A 16,505-nucleotide genomic window follows, 5' to 3' on the forward strand; every position below is an offset into this window, starting at 1 on the left:
CAGGACTCAGGAAGCTGAGGCAGGAGGAACCTTGAAGCCAGGAGTTCAAGGCGATAGAGCATTGTCACTGCACCTGTCACTAGTCACTGCCTTCCAGCCAGTGACTGGAACATAATGTGATCCTATCTCTAAAAACAAACAAATGAAAAAACAAGCTTGTGCACATATAAATCTGATAATATTACCACTCCCTTACTCCCATTGTGCTTAAAAAATCTCAGTTGTATCCTATGGCTCTAAATCCAAAGAGCAAACCCTTAATACAGTTTATAGGAAACTGCTTCTCCGTTTTCACCTCACCCTGCGTCTACCATGTAGGATAATATTTAGAAATAAACTTATCCTACATCAAGCACACAAAGTAAATTCAGTGTGAGTTTAAAATGACATGCTTTTCTTCCAGAGGCTTAAGAGGCTTGGACCCCCCTGGGTTAGTCACAGAGTTAGGTTTTTTTGGAATTGTAAAAATTCCTTAGGCCTTTTCTCTGAAGCAGTACAAGCCTGAGATCCAAGGGCATGCCGCCCTTCCTCAGAGATACGGGCCAGAGGGTAGACATATGTTAACAACATATTGTCAGAGGTCTATAGGTGCTCTGCCCTGAAGGAAGGTCACAATCATTACTTCATACTGAGTAAACTGAGTGAATGCTTGAAGATATTCTTCTGTTAACTCTGTTCCCCTATAGCTGTTTTCGTCTTTGTGCCCTGCTCGGAAAACTAGTCACTGTTTAGAGGAAGAGATTTACTACACAAGTGGTTACATTGATATGATAAATATTTCCTTTCAAATTAAAATTCAGCTAATAGATAATGGATTAGGTGTGTACGTGACTGGAAGAGTATAAAACTTAAACTTGGAATAAAGAACTTTGCTATATGCCATCCCACGGTGTATAGTCTGTTTCTTGACTTAATAATTACAGGAGCGAGTTTACACCTACAGCAAAGCTGCTGCTCGTTCGCGTCTCGGGTCACGCAACATACCACACTGGCCTCTCCATCCCTTTCCATCGTTATGTTCCTTCCTCATTCACAGCTCCTACGTTTGCTATTTCCTCTGGCTGGGAAATTCTGCCCTCCTTTCTTTGTTGAATTAACTGCTACTCATTCTTCAGGTCACAGGTCATGTTAGTTTTTTATGGAAGCCTTCCCTGATTGCCCAGAAAGGTCTCAGAGGAGCTTTTCTCTTGGAAAAAAAAAAAAAATCAATCAATTAATCAACCAGACCAATCAATCAATCAAACTGACTTAAGCAGAAAGAAAGGGAATTAATTGGCTCATAAATGGCTTTTGGTCTTTAATATGAGTCTGGGTCCGTATTTTAAATTAATATCCTCAGGAATTTCTCTTTCTTGCTTCTACTCTTCTCTTTTAACTTCATTGTAAGGTATACTCTTCGGTGTTATGGGCCCAGTAGTTCCAAGTGCATTTTCCTAACTTAGCAGAACTGCGTGATTAAAGAAGAGCTTTTTTTTTTTTTTGTGGTTTTTGGCGGGGGCTGGGTTTGAACCCAGCACCTCCGGCATATGGGACCGGCGCCCTACTCCTTGAGCTACAGGCGCCGCCCTTTTTTTTTTTTTTTTTTTTTGAGACAGAGTCTCACTCTGTCACCCTTGGTAGAGTGCTGTAGCATCACAGCTCACAGCAACCTCAAACTCTTGGGCTTAAGCAATTCTCTTGCCTCAGTCTCCCAAGTATCTGGGACAACAGGTGCCTGCCAAAACGCCTGGCTATTTTTGTTGTTGTTGCAGATGCCACTGCTGTTTTAGCTGGCCAGGACCAGGTTTGAACTCGCTACCCTTAGTATATGGGGCTGGCACCCTACCCACTGACCCACAGGCGCCATCCATGCATCTTTTTTTGTTTGTTTTTTTGTAGAGACAGAGTTTCACTTTATTGCCCTCGGCAGAGTGCCATGGCGTCACACAGCTCACAGCAACCTCCAGCTCCTGGGCTTAGGCGATTCTCCTGCCTCAGCCTCCGGAGTAGCTGAGACTACAGGCGCCCGCCACAACGCCCGGCTATTTTTTGGTTGCAGTTTGGCCTGGGCTGGGTTTGAATCCGCCACCCTCGGTATATGGGGCCGGTGCCCTGCTCACTGAGCCACAGGCGCCACCCCATGCATCTTTTTTTTTTGTGACAGTCTCAATATGTCATCCTCAGTAGAGTGCTGTGGTGTCACAGCTCACAGCAACCTCAAACTCTTGGGTTTATGCCATTTTCTAGCCTTCGCCTCCCAAGTAGCTGGAACTACAGGCACCTGCCACAATGCCCGGCTATTTTTTGGTTGTAGTTATTGTTTTTGGCAGGCCTGGGCTGGATTCGAACCCGCCAGCTCTGGCATATGTGGCTGGCGCCCTAACCGCTGAGCTATAGGAACCGAGCCCAAAGAAGAGCATCTTATTTTTTTTTTGGCCGGGGCTGGGTTTGAACCCGCCACCTCCGGCATATGGGACCGGCGCCCTACTCCTTGAGCCACAGGCACCGTCCGAGCATCTTATTCTTGACACTTCCAGGAAAAGTCTCTGAGTCTCTCATTGACTTGCCTTCAACCACATGAAGTGCTCTTGATTCACTGTGCTCATGGGAAAGCAGTACTTTTATTAGTTGAGATCAAAGATGTGCCCTTCGATGAAGTCATTTCAGAGTCAGCCCCACTTGAACCAAACAGAGAAAGGGGAAGGGGTATTTCCCCAGAGGAATGGTGAAGCTAAGTTTCTAGAAGAGGAGCCAGGCATGGTGTCTCATACCTATAATCCTAGCACTCTGGGAGGCTGAGGTCAGTGGATGGTCTGAGCTCAAGAGTTTGAGACCAGCTTAAGCAAGAGCAAGACCTTGTCTCTAAAAATAGCCAGGTGTTTTGGTGGGCACCTGTAGTCCCAGCTACTCAGAGGCTGAGGCAGGAAGATCACTAGAACCCAGTATTTTGAGGTTGCTGTGAGTTATGATGCCATGGTATTCTACTTAGGGTGGCAGAATGACACTCTGTCTCAAAAAAAAAAAAAAAAGTTTCTGGAAGAGAGAATGTTAGACAGGTGAAAACAGATGTTCACTCTACTACATGAGATCCCTATTCTACACTCTTATGGTACTATGTAATTTTCCTTCATGGTATAAGCCAAAGCTGCAATATTACATTTATTTGTATGATGATTTGATTAATGCTTATCTCTTATTCTAGACCCTAAGCTTCATGAGGACTGGAATATTTTTGTTCCATCTTGTTATAACTCCAGTGGGTACACAATAACTATCTGTTCACTAAATGAATTAACCTTGTTTTGGTTATCTTGGAGGTGTAATCTTAGGGTAATTTCGGAATTAGACAAATTTGAATTTCAGTATTGATTAAATTTTGATTTTCTGTTAGACCAGTTAATGAACTGTCCTAAGATTTACTTCCCACATCTGTGAAATAGGGATACACGTGGTTTATTGAACTATTTTGAGGATTAAGTTAGATAACAAATGCAAGGGTCTGGCATATTATAGGAATTCAATTAAATTCTTTTACTTTATCTATAGCCAGAAAAAAGTGGTTATCCATCTTCCTATGGCAGAATTGCTTTATAGTTTACTGCCTCACCCAAATGCTTCTTCAGTGGAACTATGGCCTATATCCATAATTTCCATTCCATAGGTCTCTACCCTCAGGCTGCACAATAAGTCTCATGAACCACCTTTCAGGTGACTGAGTGACAGAGAGAGACTAAACCAATAAACAATATGTAACAGGTAGAGGCCAGGTGTGACTGTGGCCTTCCCAGTCACTCATTATTTTGTACATTCTCAAGCTAATTAACACGATGGCCTTCCACCTACCATCACTGCTTCTCTCTCTTCCTTCCTTCCTTCCCTTTCTTTCTTGTTTTTGAGTCTTACTTTGTTGCCCTCGGTAGAGTGCCATGGTGTCATAGCTCACAGCAACCTCAAACTCTTGGGCTCAAGTGATTTTCTTGGCTCAGCCTCCCAAGTACCTGGGACTAGAGGTGCCCACCACAACATCTGGTTATCTTTTAGAGATGGGGTCTCACACTTGCTCAGGCTGGCCTCAAATCTGTGAGCTCAGGCAATCCACCTGCCTCGGCCTACCAGAGTGCTAGGATGACAGACATGAGCCACCATGCCTGACCCCCTTCTTTCTTTCTTCGTAGTCTCTAAAACGGGGACTCCATCCCACACTCAAACTACCCAGTTTATTGGCATAAGTAGGGAAGTGCATATGTGTTCCAGTCCAACATGGGCTATGAGCACTACAGACTCTGGTAGTGCTTTTCTTTTGTGTCACTCAACACTGGTTGAGTGCTGGTACGGCAGCCAGTGAACTTAAAGAACAAGTAGGTTGAGTGACACAAAAGAAAATTCACCTCCATGAACACTCCTGGCTATATGCCAGCATTCTACTCTATAGCTAATCACCCCCTTCCTCTTTCAGTCTAAGTGTTTGGGGTCAGTAATACTTAGGATAGGAACACCTGAATGGTAACAGAACAAATTTCATGAAAAGAGTGGATGTGGATTTTGGAAATTGGCAGGACAAGATACTTTGCAGGGCTGGTATTGTATAAGGACAAAGCTGTGGGTGTGGAAGGCGTTGACAAGAGAGGAATTGACCCAGTTTTGAAGGCATTAATATCTTATCAAGGGAGACAGATATGAAAACGAGCCATAATTAAGGAAAAAGTAAAAATTATAACAAAAGTGAGAGCAATTTCTGCTCAGAGGCATTAGAAAAAAAGAGTTCAGGAAAGGTTTTAAAGATTAGAAGACATTCAGGATAAACTTAAAACAAGGTGGTATTTTTTGCAAGCTTGCGGTTGAGGGTGACACAAGTTGAAGCAACACAAAAGCAAAGATATGGGGGCATAAAAGGGTGTTGTGGGTTATGTGTGGGGCAGGTAATCTAGATATAGCTAAAAAGTAAGCTATATTTGAAGGAATAGGCCTAAAGGCTGGTCAAAAGACAGAAGAGCAGGGCCAGGTTGTATAGGGTGTGGATGTGACAGCAGGATGTCTAGGCTGACCTCATATACCTGCTTGTTACCTAGTCTCCATCCAGCTCATGCCTGTAATGTTGGCACTCTGGGAGGCCAAGGAGGGTGGGTCACCTGAGCTCAGGAGTTTGAGACAGGTTAAGCAAAGCAAGACGTTATTTCTACTAAAAATAGAATGTCCTGGTGGGTGCCTGAGGTCCCAGCTACTTGAGAGGCTGAGACAAAAGGATTGCTTGAGCCCAAGAGTTTGAGGTTACTGTGAACTATGACCCCATGGCACAATGCCACAATGCCCACCTATTTTTTTTGTTGTTGCAGTTGTCATTGTTGTTTTAGTTGGCCTGGGCCAGGTTTGAACCTGCCAGCCTCAGTATATTGTGCCCACCGCCCTACCCACTGAACTACGGGCACCATTCAGCTTCCTATTTTTTTCATCTAAATATCTTTCTTTAAAAAATTGAGGCCCTGAGACTCTGTCTCTACAAAAAAAAAATAGCCCAGCGTTGTGGCGGGCGCCTGTAGTCCCAGCTACTTGGGAGGCTGAGTCAAGAGAATCGCCTAAGCCCAAGGATTTGGAGGTTGCTGTGAGCTGTGTGACGCCACGGCACTCTACGAGGGCGATAACGTGAGACTCTGTCTCTACAAAAAAAAAAAAAAAATTAAAAAAATTGAGGCCCATTGTCTCGGCACCATAGCACAGTGGTCACAGTGCCAGCCACATACACCGAGGGTGGCACGTTCAGACCTGGCCCGGGCCAGTTAATCAACTGCAACAAAAAAAAAGCCGGGCATTGTGGCGAGAGCCAGTAAGTAGTTCCAGCTACTTGGGAGGCAGAGGCAAGAGAATCGCTTGAGCCCAAGAGTTGGATGTTGCTGTGAGCTATGACGACACGGTACTCTACTGACGGTGATATAGTAACACTCTGTCTAAAAAAAAAAAAAAAAATTGAGGCCCAGGTGGGGCACGGGGGCTCACACCCGTAATCCTAGCACTCTGGGAGGCTGAAGTGGGTAGACTGCTTGAGCTCACGAGTTTGAGACCAGCCTGAGAAAGAGTGAGACCCCATCTCTAAAAAATAGCCGAGTGTTGTGGTGGGTGCCCATAGTTCCAGCTACTTGGGAGGCTGAGGCAAGGGGATCATTTGAGCCCAAGTGTTTGAGGTTGCTATGAGCTATGACACCATAGCACTCTACTGAGGGTGACAAAGTAAAACTCTTATCTCAAAAAAAAAAAGAATTGAGGCCTTCCAGTTTCCAGTTCCACATGTAAAGAGCTTAGAAGTTGCCACTCTGTCCTAACAATAAATAAAAAGCCAAAAAAACTGAAAAATCAACAACTTTTCTTGAATTTTCAAGAGAGGTGGGGACACAGAGCAAACTGCTGGCCCAAAGATGAGAGAGACAGACAGACTAGTTCAGGGAGTCATGGTTTATTGGGCAGAAACTCAGGAACATAACCCCCTGTTGAGAACCAGCCAGTGTTAAAAAACCTGAACTGAAATTGAAGAATTCTAGGAGGCTCTGTATGGACAAATCTGATGGTTAAAAACTCTATGGGGGGCGCGGTGCCTGTGGCTCAGTGAGTAGGGCGCCGGCCCCGTATGCCCAGGGTGGCGGGTTCAAACCCAGCCCCAGCCAAACTGCAACAACAACAACAACAAAAAATAGCTGAGCGTTGTGGCGGGCACCTGTAGTCCCAGCTGCTGGGGAGGCTGAGGCAAGAGAATTGCGTAAGCCCAAGAGTTAGAGGTTGCTGTGAGCTGTGTGATGCCACGGCACTCTACCGAGGGTGATACAGTGAGACTCGGTCTCTACAAAAAAACAAACAAACAAAAAAAAACTCTATGGGGACCTAGTCATAACCCTGTCCTCAGCTTTTAAGAGTTACTTCTAGTAATCCAGACAATCTCTTTCTTTCCTTTTCCTTTTCTTTTCTTTTCTTTTTTTGGGGGGTGGGGGAGAAAAGTCTCACTTTTGCCCATAGTAGAGTGCAGTGGCATCAGCCTAGTTTGCAGCAACTTCAAACTCCTGGGTTCAAGTGATCCTCCTGCCTCAGCCTTCTAAGTAGCTAGAACTACTGCATCCAGCTAGTTTTTCTATTTTTTTTTTTCCTTTTTTTTATTGTTGGGGATTCATTGAGGGTACAATAAGCCAGGTTACACTGATTGCATTTGTTAGGTATAGTCCCTCTTGCAATCATGTCTTGCCCCCAGAAGGTGTGGCACACACCAAGGCCCCACCCCTTTCCCTCCTTCTCTCTCTCTCTGCTTTTCCTCCCCCCCCATGACCTTAATTGTCATTAATTGTCCTCATATCAAAATTAAGTACATAGGATTCATGCTTCTCCATTCTTGAGATGCTTTACTAAGATAGTTTTTTATTTTTGGTAGAGATGGTGTCTCGCTCTTGCTCAGGCTGGTTCTGAACTCTCGAGCTCAAGTGATCCATCTGTCTCAGCCTCCCAGAGTGCTAGGATTGCAGGCATGAGCCACAATGCCTAGCCTACCCAAATAGTTTCCTGTGGTAACTCCCAAAGAAAAATCCTTTCATGGGATCCTTTCCTCTACCAGGGAGAAGGACAAAGGACCCATTTTGAAATATAGCAAAGAACTCTCTTTTTTCTTAATAACTCTGCCCTTAGTAGAAACTAGTTATTCAGAGCCTAACCTGCTGGGGTATTATCAGAACCCAACTGATATGAGAGAAAAGAAATATTCAAATCTGGCTCACTCTAGCCACCCTATCCCACTGGAGGGAGAAGAAAAACAATTATGAACACCTATGAAGTTCATAATTCAGAGGCATAGCATAACTAAAAGACTGAGACTTAATCACATATATGACACTTTTTCTTCCCTCACATCTTGCCACCACATTACTAAAGCCCTATTGACAGGAGTTCCTTTCACCTGGTACATTACATCTGGTTATCAACTCCAAATTAACAAGGCATACTAAAAGGTGAAAATACAAACTGAAGATCCAGAGCAAGCATGAGATCTAGACATGGCAGAGATATTATAATTATCAGACTAGAAGTTTGAAACAAATATAATTAATGTGCTACGTGCTCTAATGGATAAATTAAAAGCATGTAAGAATATACGGGCAATGCAAGCAGAGAGATAAAAATCCTAAGATAGACCAGAAAGAAAAGAAATCAAAAAAAGCACTGTAGCAGAAACGAAGAATTTCTTTGATGGGCTTATTAGTAGACTGGATATGACTGAAAGAAGAATCTTTGAGCTTAAGGATAAATCTATAGAAATCTCCCAAACTGAAAAGCTAAGAGAATGAAGACTAAAAAAAAACCAAACAAATAAAATTATAACAAAAACCAAACAGAACCAAAAAACAGCAAAACCGGAACAGAATATCCAAGCACTGTGGGACAACTATAAAAAGCATAAATATTCATAATGTGGATACCAGAAGGACAAGAGAGAGAGAGAGAAAAGAAGGGAAGAAAGGGCGGCACCTGTGGCTCAGTCGGTAGGGCGCCGGCCCCATATACCGAGGGTGGCGGGTTCAAACCCGGCCCTGGCCAAAACTGCAACCAAAAAATAGCCGGGCGTTGTGGCAGGCGCCTGTAGTCCCAGCTACTTGGGAGGCTGAGGCAAGAGAATCGCTTAAGCCCAGGAGTTGGAGGTTGCTGTGAGCCCTGTGAGGCCACGGCACTCTACTGAGGGCCATAAAGTGAGACTCTGTCTCTACAAAAAAAAAAAAAAGAAGGGAAGAAATATTTGAAACAATATTGACTGACTGATAATTTTCCCAAAATGATGTCAGACACTAAACCACATATCCAGGAAGCTAAGGGAACAGCAAACAGGATAAATGCCAAAACAAAAACAAAACCAAGTTGATATACTTAGGCATATCATTTCTAAACTATATAAAATTAGAAATTTTAAAAAGTTCTGAAAGGAGCTAAAGGAAAAATACCCTTCCCTTGCAGGGGTCCTCAAACTTTTTAAACAGGGGGCCAGTTTACTGTCCCTCAGACTGCTGGAGGGCCAGATTATAGTGTGGCTCAAGGAGTAGGGCGCTGGTCCCATATGCCACAGGTGGCAGGTTCAAACCTAGCCCCGGCCAAAAACCAAAAAAAAAAAACTATGAACAAATTCCTATGCACACTGTACATATCTTATTTTGAAGTAAAAAAACAAAACGGGAACAAATACAATCACACTGCCTCATGTGGCCCACGGGCCGTAGTTTGAGGACCCCTGCAATAAATAGAAAACAGTAACATATATGTTAGATATTAACCCACCTATACCAACAATCACATTAAATATCAGTGGTCTAAGTGTATCCATTAAAAAACAGAGATTGTCAGAGTGGTTAAAAAAAACAAGATACAACTATATTTGTTTATAAGAAACCACTTTAAATGTAAAGACATATACAGATTAAAAGTAAATGGATAGAGAAAAATCTACTACCCAAACACTCACCAAAAGAAAGCACAAGTAACTATATTAATTTCAGACAGAATAGACTTTAAATAAGGAATTTTATCAGGGATAGACAGGGCCTTTATGTAATGATAAAGAAGTCAATTCTTAAAGGAGACCTAATAATTCTTTATGTAATGTGCACGTGTGTGAGACAGTCTCACTTTGTCACTCTCGGTAGAGTGCCAAGGCATTATAGCTCACAGCCACCTCAAACTCCTGGACTCAAGTGATCTTTTTGCCTTAGCCTCCAGACTAGCTGGGACTATACATGCCCTCCATAATGGCCAGCTAGTTTTTTTTAAGAGATGGATTTTCGTTCTTGCTCAGGCTAGTCTAGAACTCCTGATCTCAGGCAATCCACCCACCTCAGCCTCCCAGAATGCTAGGATTACAAGCATGAGCTTCACGCCTGGCCCAAGACATAATAATTCTTAACATATATTCCCCTAACGACAGAGCACCAAAATACAGAAGGTGCCGACATATGTATACACATTTTAAGAAAGGAAAAAACTATTAAAATTATAATAATCAGGCCGGGTGGATGGCTTGAGCTCACAAGTTCAAGACCAGCCTGAGCAAGAGTGAGACCACCCACTTCTGTACAATGAAAAACTGAGGCAAGAGGATCACTTGAGCTCAAGAGTTTGAGATTTTTGTGAGCTATAACACCATGGCCCTCTACCAAGGGTGACTCTGTCTCCAAAAAATAAATTAAAAAAATAAAAATAAAATTATAATAATCAATGTATATCAACAACATTTGTTATCTTGTATATGGTATCTTGTATCTCTTGGAATTGCAGAAGTTAAATGTGACTTGAGTATTATAATGTTAGTACAGTTATTTCCTTTCTTAACATTTGTATGCGTTTTTTTGGCACCCTTTATATATGAGGCAAAGGCAAAAACAGATATATTTGCAAATAAAAATAGATTAATCCACTATAATTATCAGACCAGAAGTCTGAAACAGCTATAATTAATGTTTAGAGACTTCAACATCCCTGTATAAAAAATGTACAGATCCAGCAAGAGGAAAATCAGTAAGGACTTACTTGAACTCAGCCACATGATTAATCAATCAACTGGATATAATTAACATTTGTAGTCTACTTTATTGATGCAACAACAGCAGAATTCACAATCTTCTCAAGTTCACATAGAATATTCATCAATATAGACCACATTCTTGACCATAAAACACACCTTAACAAATTTTTAAGAATAGAAATCATATAATATTTGCTATCAAATTATGTTGGAATTAAACAGGAAATCAGTAATAGAAAGATAACTAGAAAATCTCAAATATGTTTCAAAATAACAATTGAATCAAAGAAAAAACTCAAGAGATACTAAAAAAATCTTGAGCTAAAGTAACACAGAACCACAACTTACCAAAATTTGTGGGATAAAATATAAGTAGTGCTTAGAGGGAAATTTATGGCATTGAATGCACATATTAGAAAAGAAGAAAAATCTAAAGTCAATAATTAAATCCAAAGTAAGCAGTGGAAAATAAATGATAAGGACTAAAGCCTAAATCAATGAAATTGAAAAATGATACAGTCACTTCAGAAGGAAGTTTTGAAAAATGATATAGCTCTTACAAACCTAGGTAATACTCTGACCACATGATCTAGTGATCATGCTCCTTGATATCTACCCAAAGGATGTGAAAACTTACGTCTACACAAAGTATAGTGTAGTATCTATATAGCATGTTTATACATAATCATCCAAATTTAGAAGTAATCAAGATGTCCTTCTGTATGTAAATGGAAAGGATGTAAACTGTTGTAATCCAGACAATGGAATATTATTCAGTGCTAAAAGAAATGAACTATTGGCTTGGCGCCTGTAGCACAGTGGTTACAGGGCCGGCCACATACACTGAAGTTAGCAGGCTTGAACCTGGCCTGGGGCAGCTAAGCAACAATGACAACTGCAACAAAAAATAGCAGGGCGTTGTGGCAGGCATTTGTAGTCCCAGCTACTTGGGAGGCTGAGGCAAGAGAATCACTTAAGCCCAAGAGTTTGAGGTTGCTGTGAGCTGTGACGCTATGACACTCTACTGAGGGCGACATGGTAAGACTTTGTTTCAAAAAAAAAAAAAAAAAGAAGAAGAAAAGAAAGAAATGACCTATTAGCGGAAGGGGACAGTGAGGAAGGAAGCTTGGTAAGTTCCCACTGACCAGATACAATGTAGGAGTATATAGCACACTTTCTGGGTGAAGGACTCAGCTGCAACCCTGGACTTCATCTTACAAATGCAAAGTAACCTAATTGTATGTACCCTCATATTAATCTGAAATTAAAAGAAAAAAGAAATGAGCTATTAACTACTTAAAGGACATAGAGGAAACGTAAATGTATATTACTAGGTAAAAGAGGCCAATTTGAAAAGGCTGGATACTATCTTATTCCTATTATCTGACATTCTGAAAGAGACAAACAGTAAAAAGATCAGCGGTTGCCAGGAGTTGGAGGGAAGTGGAGTGATAAACAGGTAGAGTACAGAGAAATTTTAGGGCATTGAAAATAGTCTGTATGATACAGTAATGATGGATTCATGTGATTGTACACCTGCCCTAACCCACAGAATGTACGAGACCCAGAGTGAATACTAACATAAACAATAAACTTGGGTGATGATGACGTGTCAGTGTAGATTGATTGATTGCAACCAATGTACCACAATGCAGGGGATGTTGATAATGAGGGAGGCTATGCATATGTAGGATATAATAGGAAAAGCCTCTGTACCTTCCTCTCCATTTTGCTGTGAACCTAAAAAAGCTCTAAAAATTTATCTAAAAAGAAATCTAATTAGTTGGAGTTCTCAAAAATGTATTTTCAATATGACCCTTTTTTTTTCTTTTTTGGAGACAGAATTTCACTATGTTGCCCTCGGTAGAGTGCTGTGGCGTCACAGCTCACAGCAACCTCCAACTCTTGGGCTCAAGCTCTTGCCTCAGCCTCCCAAGTAGCTGGGACTACAGGCACCCACCACAAACACCTGGCTATTTTTTGGTTGCAGTTGTTTAGCTGGCCCAGGCCAGGTTTGAACCTGCCAGCCTCAGTGTATGAGGCTGGCGCCGAAACCACTGTGCTACGAGGGCTGAGCCGACCCTTTCTTTCTTTTATAAGTGTAGCTATATCTTCTCCAGCACTAAAACTTTCATTTTCTTTTCTTTTCTTTTTTTTTTTTTTGACAGAGTCTTACTCCGTTGCCCAGGCTAGAATGCCCTGGCATCATAGCTCATAGCATTCTCAAAATCTTGAGCTCAAGAGATCCACCTGCCTCAGCCTCCAGAGTAGCTGGGCGTACAGGTGCCCATTATGATGCCCGGCTAATTATTCCATTTTTAATAAAGACTGGTTGTTTCTCTTGCTCAGGCTGGTCTCAACCTCCTGAGCTCAAGGGATCCTCCCACCTTGACCTTCCAGAGTGCTAGGATTACACGTATGAGCCACAGTGCCAGTCGGGGTTTTCTAAAGTACCATTGTAAACATATGGCTTTCAATACACTTGAAGTATTTTAATTAGTTGCAGTTATTATTCTTGTTGATGCCCAAATTGACCTATTCTCTATCAGTGAGAGCTTATTCGGGTGCTTCTAATTCCTTTCCCTGTGAACTTGATAGTCTCTAGAATCAATCATTTCTCTAAGAAGCCTCGTTCCTTCTAGTGACGAATGGTGTGTAGAAAGCACAGACTGGCCACTAGGGTGCTCATTTCTCCATTTTGCTTTAAAATGAACCCAGCAAAGGGCAGACTTCCCTGACCCTTGGAACTATGAAAGGTCACTTTAGCCCATAGATAAAGGTACTCATCAGTTTTTAAGGGGTTATATAGGAAAAAAATAAGAAGTGAGGAAAAGTGGGCAGATAGGTCCAGTTTATAATCCCTGCCAGAAAAAAACAAGTATTTCTGATCTGTTAGCATCCTAGGGAAAGACCTGAACCAAGACGTCCCTGGAGAGTGAGGGTGGTGTGAAGAGGCTATCCTATAGTCTGGCTCTTCTGCTTTCAGGGTTTGTTATTACTCCAGATTTTGCCACCATGATGTTCAATTGGTATGAAAACAGATCACAGAATCAAAATTTAAAAGTAAATTCAGCAACTGCATTACAGTAAGAGAGGAGGGAAATGCTCACAGGACAGTAACCAGATGTCCACAACATCCCAAGTCCTTACCAAAGATTAATGTAAGATCACATGGTCTTTTGGTACAGTCTAAAATCCTCTATCAGTAGGGGAATTGTAGCCCCAGGACACTCAGATTATCTGAGAGTCAGGGAAGACAATCTCCTGACAAGGAGGAAGGAGAAACGAAGTTTTGTGATCCCTATCAGGGTAGAAAAAGTAGACCTTATTTATAATCATAAATTAATAAAGATAAAAAATGGTATCTTGCAAGGGGACTGAAATATCCATTTGAATGGACTCACAGTGTCAGTCCTGTAAAATGTTAACAGTTCATCATTTGGGCTGGGAACGGTGGCTCACACCTGTAATCCTAGCACTCTGAGAGGCCAAGGTGGGCGAGATCAGCGTGAGCAAGAGTGAGACCCCATCTCTAAAAAAAAACTAGCCCGCATTATGCTGGGCGCCTATAGTCCCAGCTATTCAGGAGGCTGAAGCAAGAGGATAGGTTGAGCCCAAGAGTTTAAGGTTGCTGTGAGCTATGAAGCCACCGTATTCTACTGAGAGTGAAAATGTGAGACTCTGTCTCAAATAAAAAAAGAAATGGACTAATACATTTATTTCTTTGTTGACTCTTTCTAGGAACTCCTGACTCATAATTCTAGATTGAGGTTTCTCACCAGGAAACACCATCCCACTTTCTATCTTTGTAGTCTACGTTAAGGGCTTCCTTTGCTGGACTTCATCTTCATCTCATCAGTTCTTCAGCCAGTGAATGGGAAATGTTCCATTGGCACAATGACCTCTCCAGTGGTTATTACTTCATATTTAACAAAACTATTTCAATGCGTTGGTTATTTATAGCTTATTTAATAGAAGAATGAAAAGCAACCAGAGCGCTAAGAGGCTAAAAGGCTTGGCCAAGTTTAAATATTTGAAAACAAAAATGGAAGCCAATACATATTTACAGGTAGGATCTAATATCTTCTATGACTTAAAAATAAATGTCATTTATATTCAATAATTGGATAGAAGATGCAAAGATCAGTTGTGAGAACACATTATCCCTTACAATATACGTATTGTTTCTAGAGCTTACATGAGGTAAATATGACCCCATAGTCACTTTAGTTTATGTTCAATTTATTTCATTCTTTTTTCTGTAGGTGAATCCTCATAGAACAATTTATACACTGAGAAAGAAGAGCAGACATAGCCAGGTGTGGTGTCTTATGCCTGTAATTTCAGCATTCATGTCCTGGGAAGGATGGAGCTGGCTGGCGTAAGATTTCATCATGCAACTCAGAATGGCACCCAATTTAGAACTTATAAATTGTTTTTTTTATTTATTTTTTTTTTTTGTAGAGACAGAGTCTCACTTTATGGCCCTCGGTAGAGTGCCGTGGCCTCACACAGCTCACAGCAACCTCCAACTCCTGGGCTTAAGCGATTCTCTTGCCTCAGCCTCCCGAGTAGCTGGGACTACAGGCGCCCGCCACAACGCCCGGCTATTTTTTGGTTGCAGTTTGGCCGGGGCTGGGTTTGAACCCGCCACCCTTGGTATATGGGGCCGGAGCCCTACCGACTGAGCCACAGGCACCACCCAGAACTTATAAATTGTTAATTTGTAATTTTCCATTTAATATAGGTGGCCCACTGCAGGAAACTGAAATGGCAGAAGGAGAAACGTCAGATAAGGAAGGTCTACTGCAACAGCAAAAGCTTAGGCAACAAAACCAAAAATGAACAAGTGGGACTACATCAAACAGAAAAGTTTCTGCACCACAAGGAAGACAATCAGGGAAATGAAAAGGCAATCTACAGGTGGCGCCTGTGGTTTAAAGAAGTAGGGCGCCGGCCCCATATGGTGGAGGTGGTGGGTTCAAACTCAGCCCTGGCCAAAAACCACAAAAAAAAAAAAAAGGAAAAGGCGACCTATATACATCTGCAAACTATCTGGTAAGGGGTTAATAACCAAAATATATTTTAAAATCTTATAATTCACAACAAAAAAACAAATAATTTCAAAATGGGCAAAGCAGGTGGTACCTGTGGCTCAAAGGAGTAGGGCACCAGCCCCATATGCTGGAAGTGGTAAGTTCAAACCCAACCCCGGCCAAAAACTGCAAAAAAAAAAAAAAAAAATGGGCAAAGGGCTGGGCATGGTAGCTCACACCTACAATTCCAGCATTTTGGAAGGCTGAGGCAGGAGAATCACTTGAGAGTAGGAGTTCAAAATCAGCCTGGGCAATACAGGCTGGATATAAAGTTTGTGTGCAATTTAAAATTGCACACAAATTTTATGGCCACCCTGTATTGTGAGGCTCCATCTCTACAAAAAATTAAATATTAGCCAGACATGGTGGCTTACACCTATAATTGCTGTACTTGGGAGGCTAAGAAAGGAGGATTGCTTGAGCCCAGCTGTTTGAGGTGCCAGGGAACTATGATGATGCCACAGCACTCTAGCTTGGGTGACAGAATGAGACTCTGTCTCTTTAAAAAAATATACTAAAAGGCCAGGCTCAGTGGCTCACGCCTGTAATCCTAGCAGTCTGGGAGGCCCAGGTGGGTGGATTGCCTAAGCTCACAGGTTCGAGACCAGCCTGAGCAAGGGCGAGACCCCCCATCTCTAAAAATAGCCAGGCTGGCTCAGTGCCTGTAGCTCAGTGGCTAGGGTGTCTGCCATATACACCAGGGTTGGTGGGTTTGAATCCAGCCCAGGCCTGCTGAACAACAATGACAATGACCAAAAAATAGCTGGGCATTGTGGTGGGTGCCTGTAGTCCCAGCTACTGGGGAGGCTGAGGCAACAGGATTGCTTCAGTCCAAGAGTTTGAGGTTGCTGTGAGCTGTGACACTCTGGCACTCTACTGAGGGCAACAAAGTGAAAGTG

Source organism: Nycticebus coucang, chromosome 1 (assembly GCF_027406575.1).
Source record: "Nycticebus coucang isolate mNycCou1 chromosome 1, mNycCou1.pri, whole genome shotgun sequence".
NCBI lineage: Eukaryota > Metazoa > Chordata > Mammalia > Primates > Lorisidae > Nycticebus > Nycticebus coucang.